General features: G+C 37.3%; 1 pseudogene; it reads right to left on the bottom strand.

Moving 5' to 3' along the window:
• Positions 1-5,279: 5,279 nt before the first annotated feature.
• Positions 5,280-13,167, bottom strand: LOC113293432 (annotated as a pseudogene).
• Between the last annotated feature and the right edge of the window lie 3,887 nt (positions 13,168-17,054).

Raw genomic sequence — 17,054 nt, 5'->3', positions numbered from 1 at the left:
CGCCTTGTAACATCTTACGTGATTTGTGTGAGACAGTCATTTGAGGTAGACTCGGAATATTTCGTATTGATCATTCGATCACTTGAAAATTGCTTTGAAGCTAATAGTTTGTGTTAGACAGCTATTGTCGTCTTCCGAGAATGTTTCAATGGTTGAAATGAAAGTTTAGAAATATTGGATATAAGCACAGTATGCGTACTTGCATATGTGTAATCCAAGTCTGGGAACCATGGTATGCATACTCGTATGCGTACTGATTGGTTTAGTAGAGGTCCGGGAACTAAGTATGCATACCGGTACGCCTACTGGCGTGAGGTTCAAGTTCCAGGACTTTACTGAGTTTGGTGGTAAGTGTACCCGTCCGCATACTGGCGAACCCAAACTTAGTCCGGCCACTAAGGTATGCGTACCCGTTTGCATACTTGAGTGGGTTATGTTCTAAAATCGGTTTGTTCATGAACTAATACTTTTATATAATAAGGAATGCAATCTATTCCAAACCGTGGCTATAATGTTCATGACTTGATTCGAGTAAATCAAAATCGATTTTGCTTCAATTGTGTCTTGTATACTTCTATGAGAATACAAACAATTGAACAACTCTATAACTAGTTTCGTTTGAGTTATTTGTACTAGTTATGGTTAAGATGAATAAGGTTGATATGAAAGTGTTCATATGGCTAAATTCGGTTAACTATTGTTGAGCCAAAAAAGGTGTACACGTTTAGGTACGGTTACTCATATCTAAATGAAGTCACTTTTCATTTGTGTATAACAAGCTAAGTTCGATCTAACGGTTGAAAGATATTAGCTTGAGTATAATCAGATTTTCATCTAACGGCGAATATTGAATGGTTTGTTACCATGGTAGCATTTATTGCGAACCCTGATTTGAAGACTATATAAAGGAGAACTCTAGCAACTGGGAAACCTAATCCCCACACCTCCTGTGTGATACAAGCTGCGACTAGAGTCGATTCTCCTTTAACCTTAGGTTTTTCCAAAACCCTGTCGGTTAACGACTTGAAGACTTCATTGGGATTGTGAATCTAGACCCAACTATTTTCTATGTAGCTGTGTGTTCTGATCTTGCCCGTTTCTATCGTATTGAGTACTATCTTCTCTAAGATTTGCACGAGATTTAATCTCTGATAGGCAAGATAAAAAGTAGTCACAAACATCTTCGTCTCATCGTTTGTGATTCCACAATATCTTGTTTCGCTACCATACGATTAAGATTATTGTGAGGTGATTGATATTTCTAGGTTGTTCTTCGGGAATATAAGTTCAGTGTATCAATTGGTTCTTGTTCACCTTGATTAATCAAAAGACGGAACAAAACTCATAGGTTTATCTGTGGGAGATATATTTATCTATTCAATAGACTTTTCAGTGTGAGACAAATTGGTTTATCAAGTCTTCGACTTTGGGTCGTAGCAACTCTTAGTTGTGGGTGAGATCAGCTAAGGGAATCAAGTGCGTAGAGTTCTGATGGGATTCAGAGACGTAAGGAGCGCAACTGTACCTTGATCAGTATGAAACTGGTTAGGGCTCAACCACATTCCAGTCCGAGGTTAACTTGGAGTAGGCTAGTGTCTGTAGCGGCTTAATATAGTATGGTATTCAAATCTGGACTAGGTCCCAGGGTTTTTCTGCATTTGCAGTTTCCTCGTTAACAAAACTTCTGGTGTCTGTGTTATTTCTTTTCCTCATTATATTTGTTTATATAATTGAAATATCACAGGTTGTGAGTAAGTTCAATCAATTGTGAATCCAACCTTTGGTTGTTGATTAAATTGGTTGACACTTGGATATTGGTTTTGGATACCATCCAAGTTATTTCTCTTATTCAATCGGCTCGCAAATTCCTATTTGTTTGATTGAGAAATTGAGATATAAATCTTTGATATACTTTTCTTAAGATTGAGTCTGACTGTCCAGTTGATTCTCTTAAAAGTATATTGGAGTTAGCCCATACAGATTGCTAAGCGAAATATTGGGTGTGGTTGTTAGACCCACGCTTTTTCAGTTACAAGCTTATAGAAAATCTTTTGTGGCATGAAAAAAAACTTTAAACTCTCCTCCAAATACTATGGTCCTTTTGAAATTCTACAGAAGGTTGGAGTTGTTGCTTACAGGTTGAAACTACTAGTGGGGTCAAGAATACATCATGTTATTCATGTATCACAATTGACGAAGAAGATTGGACAACATCTGGTAACAACTCTTCCTTACCCTTAATGGACATATTTAGTACTAATATTGTTTCTCATGTTGCTATGTTGGATACATGAGAAAATTTGCGTGCTGGTGTTGCTATTTCTCAAGTTCTTATTCACTTGACAAATTCCCATCCAGAGGATGTAACATAGGAAGATACTTCTCACATTTAAGCCCAATTTCCTGACTTCATCCTTGAGGAAAAGGATGTTTAAAAGGGAGGGTGTTGTCATGTGCCTATCATCCGAGTGTTAGTTGACTAGTCAATTGTTTTTCACTTCTTGAATTTTGTCTTTAATCTGAATTAGTGAGGTCTTATTAGTAAGCTTTAAGATTAGGTTAAGATGTATCCAACGATTGTGATTAATTATTAGAGTTGAGAGAGAGTTAGTGAGATGTATTTATTGCAAATCATTTTTTGAAACTCGATAAGAAATGAAATAACAATTATTAGGCTCATTCCATTGGAAGAATAGGTTATTGCTATGTGTGATTCCTCCTCAGCTTGTTGATTCATAACACAAAACCATTTTTGTAGGTAGCAACATAATGATCAAATTAAGGACATCTGAATCAATATTTAACATTCTCGGCAATGACATATATGGACCCTTACAACAATTTATGCCATATTTTTGGGTAACATTGATTGTTTTTAGGTCATAAAGTAAATTCTGGATCATGTGATTGATTTTATGTCATGGCAATATTTGGGCCAGTCGCAGAATTTGGGTTCTGATGATTTATGGATCACTAAACAAGACATTATGTACACAATGCCAGAATTTTAAAGCAGAAAATCCCATGGGATTTCCCGACTCTCACAGTTATGGGGGGCCAATTGGAGGTTTTGCGGGGATGTTGTGTACACACCTTGGGTCCCACATGACTGTGAGTCATGTAATTTCTTCCGGAATTCTCCTCTCGATAAACTTAGAATTATTGATTTTAGAGTTCCAATACAAAATTTTACAACGAGATAGAATTCGAGTCACATGACAAAACTCAGTACCAGGGCAATTTTTAGGAGACAAGACAAATTTTGAGTTACTTAATAAGGTTTGATTGGCATGATAGATTTTCGGTCATTGTACAGATTTCGGATTGCTTTGGCACAACATTTTTTTTTTTATTTTTTATCACAAAAAATAATTTATTTTATGAAAGGATGTTCTTGTATATACCCCTAAAAATACTAACGGTGCCCTTTTATCTACCTACCCCTAACAATTATCTACATGCTAAGTTTTTATACCCCAATTCCGTGAACAAGACGCACTGATTTTTAACTCTAATCAACGAAATACAAACTCAACATCTTCTCCTAAATGAAAAGACCAAAATTGAAGTTTTAAGATAATGATATTTTTTTTGTCGTCCCAATCATCATCGTACTTCCATTAAATTAGCTTTAGGTTTTTTTTTTTTTTCTTTTTCCTGGTATTGTTTTAGCTTTAGGGCTCCTTAGATTATGAGCTGGTCAATCCTAACCAAACTCTAACCTTCTTCCATGAATCTCTAATCACGGCTACAAATCTTCCTGGGTTCCTAAGAATTTTTTGAGAGGGAGTACCGCTATCAAAAACTTCAAACAGTTTCCAGATTTTCATATAAACCAAATGTTAACTAACTTAACTAATCTATGGGGTACCATTAGTATTTCTGGGGGTATATAAAGGAACTCCCTTACGAAAATAATTGCACAGAAATAGTTTACTTTACAGGGACAATTATTGGTTTGAAATGAAAGATTTTAAATTTCATATGGAGTTCAAAATGGTATCTTTTCTGTCACTTAATTTCGTTTTTCAGACAACGATGCAGATATTGCATATTTGGAGATATGGAATAATCTCAGCACATATTGTAGGCTACTAAGGAGAATTTAGGTCATAACTCATAACAACAAATTTTCGGTTAAAGTGCCGATTCAAGGCATTAAGCTATTTTTGAGTCGTGAGCTAAATTTTAGGTCACTGGGTAATCTTTTACTAAGAAAATTTTTGGACCACAATAGGGGGACGCAGAGACAAATTCTGGGTCACAATCCAAATTCCGAATCAGGATACGTTTTTAGGCGGAAGTAATTTTATGTTGAGATGCAAAAATTTTGATCACTTAGTCTGAATCATAAGCTCAGGGAGACTTTGAGCTCCAAACAAATCTGGGTAATTAGGCATACTTTGGGTTATTCGCAAAATTCATGGATGTAAGAGGCAGATTCGTAAACTAATATCACAATACAGATTTTGGGTCATATGACAAATTTCAGGTTACATAACAATCTTTTTTATCATGTCAGGTTTTGCTCTGCACATAATTTTGTCTTCTGCTATAAATTTTGAGTGATGGGACATACTTTGAGCTGATTCTGATCTCTCCGTAAATTTGGGGTGCATAACAAATTTTGAGCGAAAATGGTAAATTTAGGCCATGGTGCAAATGTTGAATCATAAACATACTCCTTTCGTCCTAATTTATTTAACTAAATTGAGTTTTTTAAAACAAAAATGTACCAAATTTCTATATTTCCCACTAAAATTTTCTAATTATCAAGAAAGAAACAAAAATTAGGATGTGAAAATTAGTATATTAAACAAGTAATTTGGAAGATTGATGATGTACATGGAAATAATTTGAATTTCTAAGTATCAAGTTTTGAGTCGCGAAGTATATTTTGGATCAACGTCAGATTTGATGTAACATAGGGACATTTCGCTAGCCTTTATTGAAGCATCCGTGCTTCCCACCCTAGGAGACATTTCGCAATTTAATAGCTAACACTAGTGAAACGAGTTTCATCTAAATGACATAATATCAGATGCTCAGTTCCATCTCATCGTAGTTTCATTATCTTCTTATTTTATTTAAGTTTTCAAATTCGGTATTGCATATCACTTGAGAAAAATGCTTCCGCGCAGAGGATTCGCAACAAAATTTCAGAACCTTTCTTTTCTTGTTTGCATCCCGCATAACTTGTGAAGAATGCTTCCAACATCAGTATCCGCAGCGTATACTTACAACATATATTCTTTAGAACTTCGCAATCTGTAGGCCAAGAAACATGTTAAATATCAACTCGCATAAAAAATTCCTTATTAGTGACCAATAGGACCTTATTTTACAAAGAAAAATGTCCAGCATTAATGGTATTATTACAGCATACTGAGTTTTTCTAAGGGTGGTTACTCTGCCACTCTCTAACAGAGTCTACCTTGGTCCTCGGCAACAGCAACGGCATCAGCATCATTGCATTATTAGTCAGCAGTATTCAAGTCTACCTATGTAAATTAGAGGCCTTCTGTGAAAAAAAGTGGAAATTGGTCAAAGGTGGGGGGTTCAAGTTGCTCGGTAGGTTCAACTCGGCCTAATGGAGGAGGATCTACCTGCTGGAACACCTGAACTGGACTAGCAGGAGCTTCTGCGGTCTCTTCTTTTTCGAACTCTTGGATTTGGAGTTGGCCAGCAGCAGGAGGTAATTCAAGTTGCTGGATAGAGTCAATTCGGTCTAATCGAGGAGGATCGACCAGCTGGAACCCCTGAGTTGGACTAGCAGGAGGAGGTTCTGCTGTCTCTTCTTTTTTGTACTCTTGCATTTGGAGTCGGCCAACAGCAGGAGGTAGTTCAGGTTGCTGGATAGAGTCAATTTGGTCTACTGGAGGAGGATCAACCAGCTGGAACCCTTGAATTGGACTAGCAGGAGGAGGTTCTGCAGTCTCTTCTTTTCCGTGCTCTTGGATTAGGAGTTGGAGTTGGCCAACAGAAGGAGGTAGTTGAAGCTGCTTGTATTTGGGTTTATTTTTTTTGAAGAAGAAGGTAAGTAATCCAATACCAGAATAGCATAATTCTACCCTGCTCCATCACCGTATCTCTAATCCTACCACCTCCAAATGACAATCTCTCCAGCACCTGTAAAGAAAATCCACAAAGTTAGAAACACTGTATCAGTCCGTGAACAAAAATATATATACTCAGAGTAAATCAGTCTAAAAGTTTATCTATATTGGTCAAACTTAAAGCATCTTTGTTCTTCTTTTATGTGACTTGGAGCATCTATTTGAGAAAGCTGATTTCATTTCTGTTTCAGCTCTGATATGTAAACCCTTGACTAACCCGGTTCAATTAGTTGAAATCAACCTCTTAGACCAAGTATTGGTTTCGGGATAATGCTTGACAGCTGTTATTTCTTCCAGAAGTTGATCAGGATACAAATCAGACTCCTTACCTGCTCTCCAGTTTGAATATCAAGGGAAGTATGGTGATCAAACTGCAACTCTCTAAACTCGTTTAGGCAAAGACCTTGAAAGGCCCTGCAGAATGCCAAGAATTCAAAGAACATGATTAGATAGGAAATCTTGTTGAGTTATCCAGCTCTCAAGGTTTGTTGCAACAGAGAGAGAACAATTTCTTTACCATTTTATAAGAGAAAACCGAGGAATCCAGCGGAATATCACAGGTGTGTTTTCAGCATTGACATAATAGCCTCCAAATACAATAAATACCGTCATAAGAGATGGTCCCAATGCCAATGCTGCTTCAGGAGTTGGAGCCATTGCTCCAACAGCAAGGCCCATTGCAGATGCAGCAAATGACTCCACTGTCACAATTCCACAGAACTTCCCAAATCTGCCAATAAAAGTATTTTCCATATAAATTGGAAGGGTAAAAAGCGAAGAAAATAAGTGACCAAACCCTGGCACTTCACACAAAAACCGGAGCCCACCTCCTATCACCCACCATCAAAGATATAAACTGAAACTTCTGACAATCACAATGAAGCCCATATTCACAAGAGATCAAACATACTACTAACGGAAAGAACAGAAAACGCAACGAAAAGAACATAAACTAACATGCAGTGATAAGTGAAACATAGTCCATAAAGAAAGAAAATTTGGAAAACAGGATTTTAATGAGGTCTTACAAAATGTTCCATGAACATTAAAGGGTGCATCAGTATGGGTAGAAAAGATGATACGGCCTTGAACACAAGTGTACTTTCCGGATATCTGAATTTGTGAATGGTGAAAAGAAAGGTAAAGCAGAGAAAAGAGGTAAACATGAGATGATAAGTTTAACATAGGTCGTAAAGAAAGAAAATTTGGAAAACAGGAACATAACGAGATCCTACAATAAGCTTCTTAAACAACACAAGAAAGGGGTTGCATTCAGAGTGGGTACAGAAGATGATACGATTTCAAAATTAACAGCTTTGGGCACAAGTTGTATTTTCTGGAATTTTGAACGCCCATTGAATCACTACATAATCCTTGTCTAGCTGTTTGCTCTGTTCTGTCATATGATTCTCAGCTGTCACAAATAAAACTAAGGCAAACAAAAATTGGGCCATTAGTCTTTGATTTTAATATTACTCACAATGAGCTTTTGGAGATCTTTGTTATCTAAATGATCCTTTAGCTCTCATACACTTAACAGAAATCTATGAAGCCCTTAGCTGATCCTTTACAGAAACTTCGACACACTGGAACCTTAAACACGAGAAGTAATGAGGAAAGGAATTCATGTTTGATCGCAAGCAAACCAACTTGGCAAACTCATAAAAAATAATGCAACTAACTAATGTGAAAGCTAAGACATTCACCTGGGTACACTAGGATGAAGACGAGCCATTGGATATAGAACTGCACCAAACATTAAAGGAAATGCCGCTCCAATAGGAATCTCAGCCAGCAATTTAGAAAGTAGGTACGGTCCTAATGCATAAGACCCCTTCGCACGCTCTCTTATCTACAATTGCACGTTCCTTAGGAAACACACTCACAGTCTTCGTGAGGGCAGCCATTGCAGTGTTTATTGCAGCAACCTTCAAACAAGGACAATTATATTCATCAGACTGCCTTGTTACACATATTATGCTAATTACAGGATAGTATATAAAGTATTATCATGAATTACTCATGGGGGGAAAACGTTAAGAGGGACATATGCTTGATCGAATGAGTGTGCGATTTCCATTCATTGTTAACGTAAACATGAATGGAGTCAAATACAAGATCCTCGTGATTTCCAACATAAAGATGAAGAAAGATAAACATAAACCAAAACAAAAAAAAAACTCATATAGAACATCTAGACGAATTCTTATTTTACAGTTAAAATGCACATAAAGGATGCTATATATGCAAACTTTAGAAATGATTGACTTTTGGCGAGGATGATCTCCTCGGTAAAACTTTGGTCTTAGTTCATCTACGTGTGAGCTACACATGACACAGTTACAGTTACAGGATTCTCACTTTAAGACTGTTATTGTATCCTGTCTCAACTTTGATAAGGGAAAGCTGGCTACAATTTTAAAAAATACATACTTTTAAGTCATGGTTTAAAAAAGCGTTTTAAAGCGCATGTCAAGCTGGCTTCAAAGTAGCGGTTTACGCTTTGCTAGAGGAGCATATCGCTTTTTCACTTTCGCTTTAATAAAAACTGTATGAAGTCTTATGATAGCATGTGACGAAGAAACACATCAGATTTTTAAGTGTGTGGACAAAATCTACAAAGATGACTGGAAGCACCCAATTCAAAACTAGCCTTCAACCTAAAGTACTCTGTTTGTATGTGCCTACTTGAATAGATTAAAGAAATTGGCTGTAAGTCAGAGTTTAAACTAAAAGTATAGATCCAGAAAATCATCACTCATCTCAAAGATATAATGCATCCCTAACTCATGAAGCATAATAAACTTTCACTATCCTGTACAAAACGTGGATACTCAATCTAATATAAATATATCTCCCTGGACTGCACAGATGGGGCAAATCACAGGGTAACGATTAAAATTTAAATCAGTTTTTAGACATATATATTTTAACAACTTGAAAGACCATCATACATCAATGACATCTCAAAATCTCATACCTGAAGCAAACCCATTCTGTCCTGTATAGATGTTTGTGATCTTCCCATTCTCCAGAACACAGACCCAAATATTATGGCTGATGCAACAGACATTCTAGCACGGACTTTGTTGGTAGGACCATCACGAGAAGCCTGATAATAACTTCAATAATTAGAAGCAAGGAGCCAAGAATAATTTGAAAAGGATATTCAGCAGACATTGATGACTAAATTTTAAGCCTCTTTTAATGCCTAATTTTACTCTTCAGTTTCTGTGCTTATTTTCCTTCAGGTCTTCTGTGCTAATTCCTCTGAAAACCCATGATTGTGATCCCTAAACGATGCTAAATGGAAAGTTTTCAGTAGGGGGCTTCATTTTCTATCATTAATACTTCTATATCTTGTATGTTTAGCTTCTAAAGGAAACCAGAGAACTGCCATGTCTTAAGAACAAATAATCAAGAGAAACAAAGTTTTGAAAAGGTTATCCAGAAGCAGCAACACATTTGGTAGATAAATGGGAGTTAAGGAAGCGTATCATGTCATCTAAGGTGAATATTTGACAGGTGAACGGAAAGAGAAGCAACCTGCATCCAAGCACGTTTAAGGAGCAAGCGAAACTGTCTCCACCAACCGCCTTTCCTCTTTACAACGGACTTCCTGCAAGCAATCTTATTGGTCTTGCAAACCTCTGTTCTGGGAAGTGGTGTTTTATAAATGATAGTTGATGAGTTACGCACAAATGCCTCAACAAGACCATCTATCCTCTTTCGAGAGAAGTAGACACTTTCAGTGCAAGTGTAGTCGACAGATATGAGATCAGCCAAAAATTCTGCCGGATTCACATGATCTGGACACGGATATCTGTTAACGCGAGCATCAGTAAGTTAGCGATCTTCCCAAATTGACAACATGGAAGGCATAATTTTTACTGAACGGTAAATCATGCTTGAAACTGAAGATGTCAGGCTATGCTGACTACTGGAATATTCCAGTCAAATTGTTGAAAGGAAGATTTTAGAGGGATAGTACAGTACAAGAAAACAGCAAATAATTCCCAAGTGGAATATTCCGAGACACTTTTATGTTATATTTCCCCTAAATTTTTAATTAAGTATTGTGCAAAATCACAACCAGAACTGATAACTTAGAGAAGATATAGAAACGCATAAATTGCTTTGGCTCAGTTTCGCAAAGAATAGAGGTTTAGCTACCGACCCAAACTTTGAGAAGTATGAAACTGGTTCATCATGTGCTGGCCCTGCATAAACGAGTGCACCTTCTGCTAGTAATAAAATGTCGTCGAATTTCACATAAACTGAACCTCTAGGCTGGTGTATGGAGCAAATTACAGTATGTCCATCCCTGGCAAGTTGTGAAAGTGTCTCCATTACCTTATCTGCCTGGAATGCATCAAGCCCTGGACACAGCATAAGTATGTTCAGGAATGACGAAGTTCACAGTAATAGATGAGAGAGAGTATACCAGTGACCACGAGAAACCAATTTCAGTATTTAGGTACCTCTTTATTTTCTCCCCATATTAGCTTTTCTATACACCTTATTATGGTTTATAGTAAGAATATATTTGTACCGGAAATTGTGGGAAGCAACTCACAGTTTCCCATTTTGAACATACTCCACTTTCTCCACTCCTCTCTCCCACTGAACAATTTATCAACTTATTTATATTACTTGGTAGCAGAGCACAAAGATCCTTCACCTCATTTATTCAAAATACATTGTGCATGAAAAAATCGCATTGCTTCCCAGCCCATAATTCATCTAATAGATACTTTTGCTCTTTGCTCTGCCTCATCCTAATGAACGAGTAGATCCTTGTACTACATAATGGTATATCTATCCATCAAATAGAAATGCTAAAGCAAATGTTAAGGGCTAAGCAATGATTCACGTTTCATCTGTATTAATGGCAGTTTAGACCATTGATGGTCTAACAACCACCAGCCCTTTTTTTAACGATTTAGTGCATTTTATAAGTCTTTCAATTATTTTATGATTTCATTCACAGATACCATCTACATTTTTAACAGTTCTCATGGCCCTTGGCATGCATATCATGGATATAATAATGTGTGGATCTTTTCCATGACAAAGACAATACTTAGGCCCATGGATAGAACGTCAGGCAAATACAGATTAATCCACCCTTGAACAATAAAACAATACCATTCATTTTTGTACCATCTCCCAAGGAGTTCAAATTGGCTGTGAAGTGTGAACCAAAAGAATCGTAATAATAAAACAACATACAACTTGACATCCTAGAACTCCCTACGCACCTTCGGCCATCATTACTATGTTTAATAAGTAGCGCTCTCTTGAGTCACTTTTGTAATTTATATGCTTATAATGGATAAAAGTGCAAATTCATAGTACATATACATTACCTTATCAAACTTTATAGACCAACGCTACTCAGCATTAGATGTAGATAATTTAGTTGGGAACTATGAACTTACAAATTTACTGTGCTTATAAACATTATCAATCTACTGATCTCCCAGTACATAGTGTAGCTAGATGAAAACAGAAGAAGCATACTTTGAAGCCAGAGACAAACAAGCATACCGGTTGTCGGTTCGTCAGCAAATATAACAGACGGACTCGCCATTAGTTCACATGCAAGTGATAGACGTTTCTTTTCCCCGCCACTAATTCCACGAACTTTACCATCACCGACATTAGAATCAGCACAGTTGACCTTTTGGAGGTAAATGGTTAAGGCTTAGTTAAGCAGTGCAGTGAACTTAGTTATATCATGAAAAAAAAGTAAAAAAATAATAACCGCGATTTCTTTCTAAAATCATTTTCCTCATTGTTCTACTCTTATGAAAGGTGATATTTAAAGAAGTACACCTTTGCTTTTGTTTTGATAGATAAACATCGGATAAGACATTATAAAATTGAACACACCGAAACTTAAACTGTAAATCTAAGACACAGACTTCATGCCTAGTGGCTAAATATCTTGGCAAAAGAATAAAAAGGAACAAGTCTTAGCAGAACACCACGACAAAGTTATTTCATTTAAGCCTTTTAAGAAGGTAAAAAAAAACATAACAAATAAGAGGAGAACTGTGCCACTAACTGAAAGGGTGGGATATTATTACCAAGCCCAGCCGAAAGAGAAGATCGTCGACATATCCATCTCTCTCCTCCGCAGAATAGATATTAGAGAGCTGGAGTTCAGCAGCAAGGGACAGTGTTTCCCTCACTGTCAGCTGAGAGAAGAAAAGGTCTTCCTGTCTCACATAAGCAAACCTGCAACATAATCAATAACAATAAGCAACAAACAATCCATCTTACGTGCTAGGGTCTGGATAAGCTAAACTAGTTAACCAGCTACAAATATGATAATAGTTAAAGTTTGAACTTGATGTAATCATCAAATATACTAGAACAGATAAAAATAAGAAAAATTACTTGAAATTTTTACTCGAAAATGGACGTCCATTGAGCTGAAGAATGCCAGATAAATGTAACCGTGATGCATTAGCAAGCTGTCCAGCAAGTACATTGAGAAGTGTAGTTTTACCCGATCCTGATGGTCCCATTAGCTAATAATCTTCCTGGTTTTGCCTCCCCACTCACATTTTTCAAAAGGAACCTCACCTGCATTCCATCATTCCTTGATCAGAAATTAAATTATCTTATGCCCTAATGTTAAATCAGTGCCCCCTACTGCAAATTGCTAACCTTAATTACCAAATCACAACGTAGAATTGAAAAAATCAGATAACAATACTAACAGTTTTGCCGGATTTGTCTGAAAGAGAACATGTAATGTTGCTCCATTGAACAGTTACTGGCTTCATCGAAAAAACACCTGGAATTGGATTTTTTCTTCTTTTTCTTCTTCTTCTTCTTCTTCTTCTTTTTCTTCATTTTTCCTCTCTTTTCCATCAATATTACCATCATCATCTTGTTCTTCAGGGAAGAGTGAAGGTCCAGGTCCTGAAAATAAACGAAGTAGGAGAGCAGCAGCTATGGCTGCCAAAACCTGACCCATACCATTACCTCGGACTACACTCACTACTTTCTTCCCGCCAAACACCACCATATCAGCGTTTCTCTCGATAGGGAGTAGATAAGTTTGCTGAATAAAATGAGAATGTATTGTATTATTACCGACTGCTTGCCCAGATTATTACCGACACATCTTTCAATACAGTAAGGAGCATGTGTATCATTTCACCAAGTTAGAACTGTTGGTGTAATTCAAGATAATGAAAATGAAAAGATAGACGAGAAGAGAACGTGGGAGCGTTTTGTTTTATTTCATCTTGATACTCGAAGTTGTATATACATGTATATATACAGGTGAAGTTTAAATGGAGATGAGATTAGCCGATTAAACAAGGGATAATTATCCTTGTACATTAGACACGTCGATGCTTGTGTGTCGTAGTTAAGTGAGTTGTGTGGGTCCCACAAGGGATGTGTCCACCGGTGGGTCAGCCACTTAGAGCAATCTTTACGCAACACTCCCCCTTGGATGATCCACTGTTCTGAAAACTCCAACTTGAATTAATGTTCTTACTTCAATGACTGTTGTTCCAAAAGTAACCGGTTACTTTGAGGTGACGATTGTCTTCGCAAAATTTCTCCCTTTGTTAAAACAACATATTCACGTAAAACTCCCCTTTCGACCACCATCCTAGGAACATTGTCTTGTTAAAGCTTCGTTGGTAAAACCCGATGGGACAAAACCCAAACAAAAATTTGTTGCCTTGTCAAAACCTTGCCAGAAAAATCCAACTTGGATAAAAACTGGTCGAAGGAAAAAGAGTACAACATCGATAGCTTTAAAGTGATGATGGTAGTCACACATTTTCTCCTATCGTCGAAACTGTGTCAGGAAAATCATTTAGGAAAAACCTGAACTTGGAGTGGGTTTGGTCATCGCCATGACTTCCGTCAGAACTGCATCAGGAAAAAACCACTTGGGACAAAAACCTGAGTGCCAGGAAATACTTCCTCCGACAGATATGCGTTAGGAAAACCACTTGGGACAAAACCTACACGCCTGCGTCAGGAAAACCACTTGGGACAAAACCTGAGCGCGTAGAATTCAAAATAATGTCGATGTTGATGCAAATGTTTCCTCATTAAAAACCTCATCTGGAAAACCACGTGGGACAAAACCAGACCAAAGGAAAAGAGTACAACGGACGTCGCCCAATAACAGTGATGCATACGCATATGCTGCCTCGTTAAAACCTTCACAAGGAAAACCCATTGGGACAAAACCTTAGTGAAGGAAAAAGAGTACAGCGCATTTTAGTCCAGCCAAAGATTCTACGAGCTTACTCCCCCTGAAGCATGACTTCTTAAAGCGGCTGGTGCTGCAAACATTATATAGCCTTCAGAAAACCGCTTTACCATTTGCAGTTTATGGAGGATTGACTGCAGGTCTTGCGCCGGGTGCACAATTGCCATTGTACACCTCGCATTTAAATCCTCAGTCCATTGCACACCAATTTATTTTCCGCTTTAACTTCAGGCATAACAATGAAAGGACTTTTGTAAACTCATAAATACCGTACAATCAATTTCAGCATCTAAAAGTGTAATCTGCAAAATAAAAGTTAGAAAACACAAGATAATGCATGCATTATATCCATGTATGGTACTTCTGGACCATAAATTTAACGTACGTATCAGATAGATCGATCGCTTCCCAGTAATTGTGCTAATTTAGAAGCACGATAAGTATTACGAGTATCAAAACTAGATACTCTGGTATATACAGGAGAGTTTTATTATGCTAGCATGTCCTCGAACTTCAGGTTGAGCAAATATTTTGATTTCAGCGATATCTCAAAAATCTAGTTCAAGCGTGGATTTTAGCGCTACGAAGGGTTCTTTCAGAAGTCAAAAATGATATCATCATTTCATCCGGATTTTAACCTTATACCAAGAACATAAAATACACAAAGGATTGTTCATAAGATTCTCCTATTCAAAATGGTGATTATGACTAAATTTCAAGCCTGACATAATTCACAACGTCGGGTGGCTGGCTGCCTGAGTCAGAGAACCTCGAATCCTTCAGGGATTCATTACAATTACTAGTCATAACAAGATGCAATATGAGTCCTTCAGTGACTACCACGCTAAATTGCATTTATATTAGGAGAATATTTTTCGTTTTACAGAACCAATCCTGGGGTTCAGCAGGAAACCCTCAACCGCACTTAAAACGATAATACTATTCTCTCTGCGCTTAATCTCAAACACCAACCTGTAATTTTCAGGCCTCACAATTTTACGGTGTGAGTCGGATCCGAACATTGCGTTTTTTCGAGAGATTCCATCTTCTACCTTAGTTTGAGGTAACATGTCATATGCCTACCAATCACAATGTCGATGTTCCTCTACAGAGGGGTACACAACCATTATTGTAAACAGTAATCGACAATCATATATGATTTAGCACATTCTCTGGTGCATGCACATTCATGAAAATTTTACAGACTGGTACCAGCGCCACTTCGGGGCTTTATCATATCCTCATCTTCAATAAGGAGTTTCAAACTTAGAGAATGTGGATCATATTTTGATAGTCTCCACGAGCACTATCTGTATCTCTCTTCAAGATCACTACATATTAGAAAAGTGATTGGAATTTATTTTAAGAGGCATACATGAGGCGGTTATTCAGGCCTCACGCGTGTTTTAACACACGACTTGATCACTGCGAGATGCATGATTCAACCTGCTGTGAAAACTTCTCGTATCTGCATTCTCAAACAAGTGACAGAGAATATTTTTCAAAAGCTACTGCAGCTATGTGTTCTAATCATGAGTAAACTCTAACACCTCAATTACATCCAATATCTTGGTGTGAGAAAACAAAGAAGATGTCTCACGCCAGTTCTAGTGGCAGCCATACTTTCTTTGATCAGGATAAACACTTAATCAGATAACCTATTGAATTGTCGACATTGCTTACTGCAACCTTTAGGTGGTGTCTGTCATCTCTATGACTTCAAGGGAAAAGCCCTTAAATTTGTCGACATAATACGTGCCATATTCAGGTGGCAGTTTTTCTCCCCCTGGTTAAGGCGGGAAAACCTTTTAGGTTATCATAATTTGCACCATCCTTTTATGGTGGCGTTTCTCCCCCTGACTAAAGTGGGAGAACCTTAAAATGTTATCAACCCTACTCTTGCCAAACTTCTGGTGGCGGGTTGTCATGCCAATTTCTGGTGGAATTTTAGTTTTCCTGATCATGGCGGAAACATTACTATCTTATTTCTGGAAGCCTCTGGTTCCATAATTGCCTATTTTCAAAGACAATTCTGCTCATGATAGTTTTTGGGTTTTAATTTAACTACACAATAGGTATCCCAAATACAACTGCAGGATCGACAAAAGATGAGCCATTACACGCCGTTCCTTGTAACGGCTTACTTCCTCCTCCTAACGGCGGGAATACAGTCTCATCTTCAATAAGACATTACCAGCTCAGGGTTTTAAATGTCTTATGAAATGGAGCCAACATATATAATTAGGTTACGCTATAGACAAAACACGAAATATAAGGTTGCTTCCAAAACAGTATTGATGGTAAAAAGTTGGTCGAGCAATCAACTAAAGATGCTTAAATAAAAGACTCAACTATATCGGGCGCATGTGCAATTTAGTGCTCGACATAATACCAACTGAAGGCAAAGCATCAAAAGCCTCTGAATTTACCACCAAGATAAATGGACTTAAGTGGAAAGTTCAAAAATTGATACGCAACCACTAGATTTGCACAAACAGTTCGGCAAAATCTAACATTACGTGTTAATATAACAAGAGACCATCTAGTAGATGTGTCTATCAATACATTAAAGTACTGAAATAATTTTCCATATTGCAGGGTAAATAAGTCCTGCAATTTCCACCTTGAATCCTTTCTAGGAGTTAATATTGGTGATTCAGTAATGGGTTACCATAATGTTAATG

This window comes from Papaver somniferum, chromosome 7 (genome assembly GCF_003573695.1).
Source record: "Papaver somniferum cultivar HN1 chromosome 7, ASM357369v1, whole genome shotgun sequence".
NCBI lineage: Eukaryota > Viridiplantae > Streptophyta > Magnoliopsida > Ranunculales > Papaveraceae > Papaver > Papaver somniferum.
This window is presented reverse-complemented; position numbering and strand designations above follow the sequence as displayed.